Below are 12,180 nucleotides of genomic sequence, written 5' to 3'. Positions count from 1 at the left end.
TCGGTTTTTTGTTGAATAATACTTAAATATCTGAATTATTTCTTATATGTTAATGTGACCCTTGTGCCTTTGTCCCAATGATGAGCAAGGCTAAATACAAATACTGACAGACTCTTTCATGTAATTCATTTTTTTTTTTTTTTACTTCACTATTATGTTTTCTAAAACAAACCTTTGAGGATCATTATATTGTACTAAAGACATGCAACTTGTACATTTTTTATGTACAATAACTTTAGGACCGTGAAACAATTATACACTGCTAAATTTCCTTGTGAGGAGGTTTGTTATACAATCAAATTAAATGTAATTATATGGAAAGACTAATATTTTATCACATATATATGCGGTTTGTGAACAACTAATAACAGAATCATAGAATGGGTTAGGTTGGAGGTGACCTTAAAGATCACTGAGCTCTAATCCTCCCGCTGTCTGGGGTTGGCAGGGCTGCCACCCACCAGATCAGGCTGCCAAGGGCCCTATCCAGCCTGGCCTTGAGCACCTCCAAGGATGGGACATCCACAGCTTCTCTGGGCAGCAGTGCCAGTGCCTCACCAGACTGAGAGGAAAAAAAATGTCTTCTGATATCTAACCTGTATCTCCTCTCTTCTATTTTAAAGCCATTCCCCATTGTCCTATCACTATCAGATCGTGGAAGAAGTTGGTCCCCTTCCTGCTTGTAAGCTCTCTTCAAGTACTGGAAAAGCTGCAATGAGGTCTCCAAAAAGCCTTCTCTTCTTTAAGCTACATAAGCTCAACTCCCTCAACCTTTCTTCATAGGAGTGGTTCTGAAGTTCTTACAGCACTTTGCACTGGAATGAACTCACTTGAATATAAGATGATATTTTACTGTTTGTCATGGATTTTATATAGGGGAATGGACATCTGGCTACTTATCAGTTCAAACTGATTTAAATGAATCAAAGTCCAAATGAGATTATAATGTACCACACTGCATTGTTCTACCAACTGCAGAGGATCAGAAAGTTGAACAAACTCAGTGACCAGTATTTTCCCTTCAAAACTGCAGAAGAGAGAAAACTGGGCAAGCTTTTGTCCTGTCAATTAACAACATGGTTTTCTTTAGAGGATTTAGAAATTTGAGTAATCTTCAACTTGTGGTGTGGAGTGTCAAAGAATGTGAGAATTCGTTGTAGTTGGCTTGCAATACCAGCGCACACTTGCTCAGTGGGATGTGAACCAGAGTGTCTCTTTCTCCAAAAAGTCTGCTGTAAAGAAAAGTGTCAAAGTAAAGCAGAGCAGCAGAATCCAATCAGGCGTTTACTTCCAAAAGGTGGCATATTGAATCTGAGCAATGTAAATGGATAATTTTCAAGTGCTGATTAGTAATTTGGAAAAATATAAACAAGGAGGAGGAAGAATTCTAAGGCTATTACCTCAGACATAAATTCATAGCTTGAATGACTGAAAACATTATGGCTACTTACTAATCTGTCCAAAACTCAACAAGGTAACAGCTGCTCTACAGTGAAAATGGAATAACATTCCTGTTTTTTTCCTCTTCTAGTAAGCAATCCTTGGTATGCTTCTTCAGTAAAGAGAAGAAACACAGGAGATAATGTGCTCCCACAGCACTTCTTTAAGGAGCGCATCAAAGTGTGAGTATCAAATAGATGTGTTATTGGGAATGTTTATGGCAGCAAGAATAACAACCAGGACACTGGTTTTGGATGGGTTGCATTTAGGGATGAAAACTGAAAGACATATTTAGAATCAGGGTATGCAGTGCTATGCAAAAACCCCTTGTCCACAGAGAGTGGAATGTGACAAGACTAAATTTTCTAGTTTTTTTTTAAAGTTCATAGAAAATTTCGCTCAAATTATCCGCCTATGTCTGTAATTTCTGGAGTTGTGGGATACTGAAAAAAAACAGGATTAGGAAAACTACAATAAATAAGATATACTGAAGAAGACTCAGCCAGGCTTATGTATAGACAAGGCATGTGTCAAAAACTCATTATGAACATTTACAGTTGAAAGCAATGATGTCAAGAAGAATATTAATGAAAGAGAGAACATTAATGTAGCATACACAAATTTACAAAAGGCCTTCTACATAATCTTTTCTTTTTTTTCCAAAGCTTTTCAAATAAGCTGGGCAGTCATGAGAAGGAAGGTCTTCGCATGAATAAAACCGCTGACTAGAAGTCAATTCTCTCTCTGAAGAGAGATATTCATCAGAATCTTTCACAGTTTGTTAGAGGCCCTGGTGTTCAGCAAAGTTTTAAGTTGTCTGGAAAAAGCAGCGAAGAGTGCAATGACAAACTTTTGGGATGCAGTTATTCATGGTGGTGACGATAGAAACTGGCAGAAAAGCCAAGTGATTGTGCAACTGAGTGAAATAATGGCTGATGGAGTTCAGAAAGCATAGTTGTAAACTGATGCACAATAGGAGAAGTAGTTTCACCTACACAGAAATAAACCTCTCATACACAGGAGCAGGATGTTAAGGTCACTTTATGGAATACTGTAAAAAGATAAACCTGGTGAGAAAAGTGAGTGTTAATGATTACTGAAAAAGAAACTAAAGCAAAACTTGGCTCATTGTGCAAACCCACTGTGCTATATGGCATCTTTAAAACTGTGTATGGCTTTGGCCTTCTCTTGCAGAGAAAATAATTAAGACTATAGAATGTCTTCCAGAAAATGGAACGACTGGGTGCATTTGCATTTCCCAAGGTATAAGCAAGGTTAGATGTTTCTTAACAGTTCTACTTTCCATACTGCTATATATAGAGGAGATAGAAGCTTAATTTTCAGTATTTTTGGGGGTTGTTTGCAGTGTGGAGTCTTCTGATTCCAATAAGGAAATAAAAATTTCAAGTGTAAGGATATAATATGCAAAAGCAGGAGATCACAGGACCAAGAAAAGGGAACTACTTGGACTAATCACTGCTGGTAATTAGTCAATACAGTACAGTGTACTGCAAGGGTGTTCAATCTCAAGAAACCAGATTTTTAACTGAAACAAAACTATGCAGCTCCTTGTAACCCCATTTGAAGGGGCGTCTCTCAGTAGAATTAACTGACTTGCAGTGGAAATCATGTTGCTGAAGACAAAACTACACGGAGTAAGCAAATTATGCAGGAAAGTCACACCTAAAGGCTTTTAAGTCACAGCAGGAAAGGTACAGTAATATACCTTGTGCTTTATGGATAGGAGCAAAAGTCTTAGTTCCAAGAATAAGGCTCATGCCTTAATACCTAACGCTTTGGACTTTAAATGAATGCTGCCTCACATCTTCATTCTTGTCCTAGTAGGCTATGTAAGTCTGATTAAGCTCTATGCACAAAGTAAAAATGACTGTTCAGCACCATTTCCAGGCTTATAGGCTTGTTTTTTTTCTTTCTGTTCTGATCTTGTGACATGTTACAATTATGCCTTTTGCTTCCTTTTTCTGTGGTTGGTGACACTTTTTGGAAAGTATGCTGTGGCAAGAGCTGAGGGAATATAATGAGGAGGTGATGTTCTGGGGCTCTCACACAATGGCAGTTTATTGCACAGTTGTCTGTAGTTGGATCAGCAGCTTCAGGTCCTTCCATTGTTCTACTCCTGTACTTTTTTCCTGTATTTCAGGTGTTATCATATCATATCTTATTGGTATCAAGCACAAAATAGTTATGAAATCCTTGTTATTATATTTTAACCTTCCTTTAAGGAAAAAAAAAATTTCATCTACTAAGGTTCTGATTAAGGAAAGAATACCTGAGGAAGTTTTTTCTTCATCTTTTTTGAGAAATAACAGATATTTCACATTAAATATTGGTTCATTGAACTAAGCTAGTCCCACTTAAGGTTGGAAAAAGCCGAGAAAGATGACAATAAGGAAACAATAAGGAAAGAGAAAAGTGGTTTTAGGTTTATTTAAGCTGATTTCCTGAAGTCAGTGGAGATCTTCCTCCCTTTGTTTGACTTCAGGAAAGTTCGTTCAGCATTGCTGTGCTTAATTCCTGTTGTGTGCAATCTGCAAATGCAGTGGTTTTGGAACAGTGCTGGCTGGTGTTACATAAATAGGTCTGATATACGCCTCACATATATGCTTTAGGGTTTCATTCACTTTTTGTAGGTCAGTGTTTGTTGATGTTCTGGACTTGTACAATCTGAGTTTCTAGTCAAACTGCCTAGGCAAAATTTGATGGTAGCACCTCCTTACATTTGTTTTTGTCTCGTCTTTGCAGTGAATATTTATGCTCTGGCATTCTTTTCTTCCAGTATGTCACTGAAGAGGGGTACATCTCAAAGAGGAAATTTAAAATAGGTTTAACTATTTTAAGTAATATTTTACCAGCTTGTAATTGTTCATTAAATATGTAAAGCAGTCTATGAGGGATGATAATTCCTTCAGTTGCAAAGAAGCAGAAGAACTTCTTATTTCCATTTCATAAGAAGAAAATTTTCCAGGAGAAAAGCTTTGCCTGTGGCAGAACTGCGCTGTAAGCTGTATGAAGATTGCTTTTCAGAAGCTCTCATAGTACAGGTGAACGCAGCTCCACACAGAATTAAAAGCAGATGTGTTCTCTAGAAGAAAAAGTAATCCTCCTTTTCTGCTACATGTTATTCAATGAGTGAACAGTGAAATAAATTCCCATGATTCCTAAAATTAGAATCAATTTATGCACATACATTTAAGCTAATGAACTCAGTAATGTGACGAACTGATTTAACCTTCGCTTCCTCTGCTGGTGGTTTCTTGCAGATTAAGCTCTCTGGTTAGGCTCCTCTTACAGCCTGCAACAGATGTTGACACCAAGAAAAACTTATCAGCCAGCCAGTTGCATGCAGTTAGCCTGCGGCTGTGCGTTGCAACTTGTTGCAATGAGAGACCTTGCTTTTCATCTCAATGATCTTTTGTTTCTGTCCATCTTTTGGAAGCTTTAAAACTGAAACTAAATTGGCTGGAATTCTTGTCTATTGAAGGAAATATCTTTCTATTCAGATAGGATACACATCCATTCGGATCAGATATCTTCTCTTCGGTGTCCATGGCAGAGGTTGTCTCCTAGGGCAATCTGCTGCCCCAGCACACAGAAGTTTGTTTCAGCCATTTGGCCATTGGTGACAGAGCAGCCTCTCTGGTTTTCTTGTGGTCAGTCACAGTCAGAAGGCTTTGTGGGCCTTTGTGGGCGTATGTTTAGGTATCCTATGGAGTCACCAAGTCAGTTTTCTATGAATGTTATGTAGGAACATGGAGACATTAACAAAGTGACCTCTATTCTTCCTTGGTCACACTGAGGCCTTCCGCTCTGTCTGAAAGCCCTAGATAAATGCAGAGGAAGCCACATGGATTAAAACTAAATCCAAGATTTAGCTCAGCAGATGGTCCCTTTCAGAGCGTTCACTGGCTGTTATTGGATAAGCACACAACAGCCTACGTCTTTCCCTGTCATCGCAAGTGGTGTCATTCCCTTGGTTTCTGAATCAATGCCAGCCCTTCCCCACCCCTCCTTTGCCGGTCATCACACTCCATTGCATCCCAATTAAGCAAAAAGTTTGCAATCAAACACAAGGTTACCTTATGTTAGTGAGTCTGCTTTCACACTGTATGTGTCAGGAGAATTGTCTGCAGAAGCGTCCTTGAGTGCTGAAGGCAGAGGTTTCAGTGTAATTCTATAAGCAGTGGTTGTCTTCACTCCCTTGAAAATTTCCTCACCCGACCTTGTCATTTTATTGTGTGAAGCAGAACGTTTTTCTTCTTGTACTAAATGTTCATTTGCTCAAGTCAGTATAATATATTACAGATTAATAATGCCATCATAATTTTAATGAGGGATGTTATTTAGAAACCTGTAAATCAGCTTAGCCTTTTATTTTTATACATAATGGAACTCTGCATTTTTCCTTCTCTTACAGCGAATGATATATTCAAAGAAAGATTCAGACTGACCTAAACGGACAAACAGTTTTGCTCAAAAACTGTGTAGTATGGCAGAATTGAAAATAATCACATATTTCATTTTGGAATGTTGCCACATTCATTGTTAATTGCCGCTTTTATTGCTGTTCTTTAATTTGAAATATAATGAAATGCTAAAGGTGAGCATACTTTAAACCCATTATTTATCTGAATATGTCTATTTTTACCTTTGTAGCTTATTTTGTCCGTGCATATGCACTGCTTTGATTATGATATTTTGTTATGTAATGAAGAAAAATGTACAGTAAAGGTCATGAATGAATCTGAAAGATTATCCATTCTTAATCAGTCCCCATCAACATTACTGGAGCTCTAATAATAGGCCAAGTTTAATGATCAATGAAATCTGATGAATTTGGTTTGAAAGCTGGGCAGCTTAGAGAAGCAATCAGCTAAACAGATGTCTGCAGTTTGGGGAGTTATTTCTCTGTTCCTGGCAGCAGAATTTTTGTATGAACAATAAAAAAGCATAAACCTAAAGATTTACAGAATCACCAGGGGTGGAAAAGACCTCCAAGGTTATCCAGTTGAACTATCCACCTATCACCAATATTTCCCAGTAATTCATGTCCCTCAGTACAATATCTAAATGTTTCCTGAACGCCTTCAGGGATGATGACTCCACCACATCCGGTGCTTAACTTTTCTCTCAGAAAAATAGGTATTTCCTAACATCCAACCTTGACCTCCCTTGGTGCAACTTGAAGCCATTCCCTCTAGTCCTATCGCTAGTTGCATGGGAAAAGAGGCTAACACCTACCTTGCTACAGCCTACCTTCAGGTAGTTTAGAGAGCAATAAGATCTCCCCTGAGGCTCCTCTTCTCCAGACAAAATAATCCCAGCTCCCTCAGCTGCTCCTCATAAGACTTGTGCTCCAGACCCATCACCAGCTTTGTTACACTTCTCTGGATATGCTCCAGGGCCTCGATGACTTTCTTGTAGTGAGGGGCCTAAGACTGAACAAACTACTCAAGATGTGGCTTCACTAGTGCTGAGTACTGAGGGATGATTACTTCCTTGTTCTTGCTGGCAACATTATTTCAGGTGCAAGTCAGGATGCCACATTCACATTCCGAGTGCAGCATGGAGAGCCAAAGCAGACCACTGGACACAGCTGCATGTGTTCAGAAATGGCCTCAGCCTTATTCATAAGTGGGAGTGTAAGCTGGCACACTGTTGACTTCCTTAGCTCTCCCATTTGTGAGAAACAGGCTGAGGTAATGAGAACTCAAATACTACCTCACAATGTGAATGCCTTTATCCTAGCAGCATCTCCGGCCTTGAAGAGAAGCAAAAGCCCTTCCCAGCTTGCAAGATGATACATGAATAAGGGATGTTTTATCTCAAATACTTCACTGGTATCCAGAGGTATTCATAGACACAGGCCGGATCTCCTTCCTACATCAGCTGACATCTGGCCTGCACCCATTTGCAGGCTCTGTGCTAACAATTTGTTTCCCATTAAGTCCTGCAAAAATCCCCCTGGAACTGAAAAAAAAAAAAAAAAAAAAAAAACAAACCACCAAAAGAGCACATCACCATGTCAGGGCCAGTCAGCTGCTTTTCATATTTCAATTAATGCTTTGTTATTCCTGTGTAAAAAAGAAATAAGAATTAAAAATGAAATATTTGTGTAGAAGTTGCAGAAGAGGAGAGTTTTGTTCTGCATTTCTTGCATGTGGTTAAATTACTGATGAAAATTTGAGATGCTCTCTGTTTATGTTTGAATAGTTAAATCACGGGGCTTCATCCCCTTGAGGACCCTTGCAATTGTCTCTCATAGCATGAATGGCTCCCTAGAGAAATCAGATGTCATTTATGAGAGAATAATCTCCAGTTCACGTAAGTAGGCCAACGCAATTAGTTAAATGTTAAGCCTCATAACGTAACATGGCATGTGCTGTCTCCCTTATTCCACTCAGATAGGTTTTAACAGCAATATTGTTGCACGCGTTTTATTTAAGAAGGAAATAATGCAAGTGTTTTCAAGAGCAGCCATCTTAAAACTGTTAAGCTGCTTCATCTCCTGAGGAAGTACTGAAAGGTCTTGCTTAGAAGCACCAGGGGCACAAGGTTGTTGGGGAGGGAAGGCATCCTCCCATTTTGCAGATTCACATGCTGAGGATGTGGGGAGGGGGGAAATCCTTCCCTGCAGCCTTTCGAATGTGAATGTTCCCAAAAGTTTTTCACTGTGCCATCCTTTGTGATTCAACAAAATGAATCATTCAGTAACATAATCTCTCTCAAAGAAACAAAAGTAAGTTGTGAAGAACAACATTTAAAACTTGTTGTTTGTTGCATTTCCTTTCCAGATCATTGCCGTAGAAGTTCTTTTGTTTCTGGATGTAAGGGGGGATGATGTGGTAAAGCAAGTTAGACAAATGATTTGGTCTCCATAGCTCCATTTACCTCCCGTTCAGAAAAGCCAGATATCCCTCCTGAAGCATGTAAGTTAAGTACTTCATTCCACACAAAACCCAGAACCCCTTTTTTTTAAAGCAACCTTCATGACTCCAGCAGCAGCTTTCCAGCAATAACTGTTTCACTCATGACAGAAATCTGTGCAGATGACTCCAAGCATTTGTGCATTGGGAAAAATGCTTGAATATGTTTTCAGAGGTCAGAACTTACCCAGCTCTGAAACTAGCCTACTAAGGCCTAAAGCTGTTGTTATGCTGAAGGAGATTAGATGAAATGTATGCACAATAATATACAAGAAAATCTTGCTGAAAATACCGGATGAAAACGAAATCCTTTAGCTGGAATAGCAGATGACTGACTAATTGCAAATCTTGAGGAAGAACTAACTCCAAGAGATTGAGCCGTCTCTTGGCACTGGACAAAGAGACAGGAGGAAGAAGTGGTAAATCTGTCAATGCACACCAGAAGTTAATTGAATTCTAAACCACAGAATCATTGAACTTGAAGTCAACAGAAAATTAGCAGATGTCAATAAACAATTGTTATGGACTTATGAGCAAGGAAATGATTCATTTATGTTTTTGTGTTAGGGAGAAAAGGACCCTTCATGTTCTGCTTTTCAGAAAACGTGGGAAAAGAAATAGTTTTTAATCTCAGATTACTTCCTGATCTCATTCCTTTTTGAATTCAGTAATAGTCTGGAGCGCTTAAATGGAAGGTACTCAGGTGTTCTTTGTCTTATTTAATATCATCTATGGAAAAAGAAAAATAGGTAGGTAAAAGGGTTCTAACCTCTTTGTCCCATTAAGTGGTGCGATGGCTGCTGAGAATGAAGACAGGCATCTCATCAAGCATGCGTTGCTAACACAGTATACTTGTTCCTGGATAAGCTAGCTGTGCTTTGCGTAAGCCACATGCAGCACATGGTACTTGTCTGGCTGTGGACAATGGGGACCTCAGCTAACGTGTGCTGCCCTGACCCATGGTGCAGCCACTTGGTTTCCCTGATTTTCCAGCGTGTCTTCTTCTGGGTTGGTATGTTCAAGGCTGCAGGCATGTCATTTAAGTGCACTTCCAGTTTCTTAAAACTTTAGGTGCAAAAATAACTGAAATTCATGCATCTCGTAGATAGCTCTGTTCCTGAGCTGCCCATAGAAGGTAAGCTTGGTGGATAGATATGGTGGCTGTTTCTAATTCTAGAAATAAATATTTTCATCTCATGCTTGTCTGCAGTTGTTGAAGCTTAAATACATGAGGGCAGTTTCTTTTGTTTAGTGGCTTATAGTGCAGCAGAAGCAGAAGGGAGCTGGTATTTGTTTGATGTCAGGCCAAGTGCAAACAGCAGAACTAATTACAAATTAACAAATACTGGGCATGATTAGAAAGAGAATCAGATAGGGAAAGCTCTCCAACATGTGACAGGGATAAGCTAAATACTTGAGGCAGAGAAAACTTTTCCTTTTTTCTCTGTGATGATTGTCACGGGTATCAGGAAGAATCGGATAACAGAAAGAATTTCTTCATAGAATGGGCGGCATCGGAACAGCCTGCCTAGAGAAGTGGTGGAGTCTTTGTCCCTGAAGGTATTTGAGAGACATAGGTTAGGTTGATGGTTGGACTTGAAGATTTTTTCCACCCCAAGTTACTCTATGATTCAATCAATTTTCTTTCTGGTGATTTTTTTTTCAACTGTGGATTGAGACAAATTTGCATGGAGCCTCTGGCATCAATCTCTCCTTTTGCAGCTCTGGAGAACACAGGAGAGCCTTCCCTTTTCCTTTTTCTCAGGTGCTAGGGAGCATAAAATGTTTGATACCCAGAAGGTTGATCTGGGCTGAAACAATTTCCAAGAATGACTGTGCTTGATATTGTCTCCCTGATAACCAGACATACAGCAAGTAAGAAAATACAGAGCAAAGCCACAATCCTTTCTGCTGTTCTTGTAGAAGTGAAAGGGTTGGGAATAGTATATTTTTTTGTAATGTTCTCGTTTGGGGAGATAAGTACTTCAGATCTGTATAGAAAGGTGAACAATCAGCTGGACATATTTACAGCAGTACAGTTTCCAAAGTGCTAGTGCAAAGTGAGGTAGATGCATGAAGACGTTTTGAGGTACGATAATTTTAAATGATCCAAATTTTGTCAGTGTTTCAAGCCATTACACCCTCAGTGATTTGAGCTTTAATTTATGTGAAGAGCAGAGCTTGGATTCTGGATTTGTTTTCTTTTCTCTTAGATGTAACAGGAAATGATGTTAAATATCTCAGACTTTCACAGAATTGAGTTTTCAAAGTCAGTATAAGTAATTTTGTTTCTTTGTTCAAGTCAGATTCCATCCTGTCTTTATGGTTGCTTCCCTTGAAGAAGTTTGAAAAGATGAAGATGAGTTGTTCCTAAAATGTTGCTGATTTTGAATGTTTAATCCTTTATGAAAATGCTGTGGAAGTGTTTATTTCTACCCTTTCTCTTCCTCCCAGTTTTCTTTTCAAGACATTCAGGTAACACAGCCGTCTTTCTAAAAAGACTTTCAAATAGCCACTCTACTTTCAGTTCCTTTTTTAACAGGAAGGAAAACAAACAAATTGAAATTGCTCCGTGTAAAAAAGCAAGTTCTACCAGGTTCTAGACATTGCTATTGTTATCATTGCCAGCTTGGGGTAGGAAAAACACTTGAACCTTGATGTAAAACATTTGATTACCTCAGGCATATTTTACATATTTTACACCATTCCAGCCACCCTCATAAAACTGAAGGAAAACATAAATTGCTTGGAGTATAACTATTTTGATGTCTTATTCAAAATATTTGCTGTAATCTTCAGGCTTTCGCAACGTCTTTATCTTTAAACATGTTTTTCTTAGCTAAAATTGATCTTTTCAGGAGTGTTAAATACGTACGTAAATTGTCTTTTATCTGCACTGTAGCTCTGTGTGGTTTTGATGGTTGAGATAATGTTTTACCTTTTTTTTTTTTTTTTTTTTCCAAGTTCTGACCTATCTAAGAACATCTTACTGAATGGCACATGGTTTGATGCACAGTGCTCTTTTATATGTAGCACTGAAACTGTGGATATGCAACTTCCCATGCTTGTTAGAGGCTCCCCACACCTCTCTGTACATTAAATAATCACTGCACTTTTGCAGGGGACTGAAAACAGGACAGGAGAATGTATCTTTCTGTTTTCTTTTCAGTTGATCAACTTTTCTGGAAACCGTGTTGAATCTGCTCACCAGTTCAGACAATGCACCCTTTTATTTCCCCTGATTCAGACAGCAACAGGAAGGCAGGAAAGCAGGTTGCCACATGGGGCTTGGAAGAACTGGCTGTCTTGCTAGGGTGCGGCTGGATATCAGACCTCAGGTTGCTCTCTAAGACAAAACAGGTATTTGTCCAACCCTACCGGTTGCAGTGTCAGTCTGACAGCTTGCCTGCAGGCAGCTTTCTCACTTCTTTACCCACCTCCTGACCTGCCTGAATGAGTGAGTATCTGGGAAAGTTTTGATGATCCACATAACCCTGAGGCTTGGGAGAAGCCATCTCCAAGAGACAAGAGACAATACTATCATTTCCTTCTGCGATGTGTGTGAAAAACATGACATCTCCTTAAGTAGTGAATACAATCTGCTTCTCACCACAAAATACGTAATCCAAACAGATGGATTTCCTGTCTTCACGCAATTGGAAAACACTGTAGAAAATATTCAGCATGCTGTATATGGCTCTTCTTCCGTGCTGAAGTTCTTCCTACCAGTGTGTTTTTTTTTGCCAAGAAATTGCCACTTACAGTAAGATGTCAGTAAACTAACTAAATTCCTGAG

The 12,180-nt window shown here is 39.0% G+C and overlaps 1 protein-coding gene and 1 long non-coding RNA gene across 3 annotated transcripts in view; one reads left to right on the top strand and one right to left on the bottom strand.

Moving 5' to 3' along the window:
• Window positions 1-12,180, bottom strand: part of SEC24B (SEC24 homolog B, COPII coat complex component) — a 553,630-nt gene that overhangs the window by 426,577 nt on the left and 114,873 nt on the right. The window lies entirely within an intron of this gene.
• LOC128080006 (uncharacterized) overlaps window positions 1-12,180 on the top strand; it is a 59,373-nt gene that overhangs the window by 28,991 nt on the left and 18,202 nt on the right. The window contains exons 2-7 of one of the 2 annotated variants that reach the window (XR_008206421.1): window positions 624-1,252; window positions 1,532-1,622; window positions 7,672-7,782; window positions 8,253-8,387; window positions 9,171-9,396; window positions 11,554-11,744. This is a non-coding gene — a long non-coding RNA (uncharacterized LOC128080006). The remainder of the gene's footprint in view (window positions 1-623; window positions 1,253-1,531; window positions 1,623-7,671; window positions 7,783-8,252; window positions 8,388-9,170; window positions 9,397-11,553; window positions 11,745-12,180) is intronic. The other variant, XR_008206420.1, reaches the window with a different exon arrangement.

The sequence above is a fragment of the Tympanuchus pallidicinctus genome, unplaced genomic scaffold (genome assembly GCF_026119805.1).
Source record: "Tympanuchus pallidicinctus isolate F22 unplaced genomic scaffold, pur_lepc_1.0 scaffold2, whole genome shotgun sequence".
Classification (NCBI taxonomy): Eukaryota; Metazoa; Chordata; class Aves; order Galliformes; family Phasianidae; genus Tympanuchus; species Tympanuchus pallidicinctus.
Note: the sequence above shows the minus strand (reverse complement) of the source record. Positions and strands in the feature narration are given on the sequence as shown.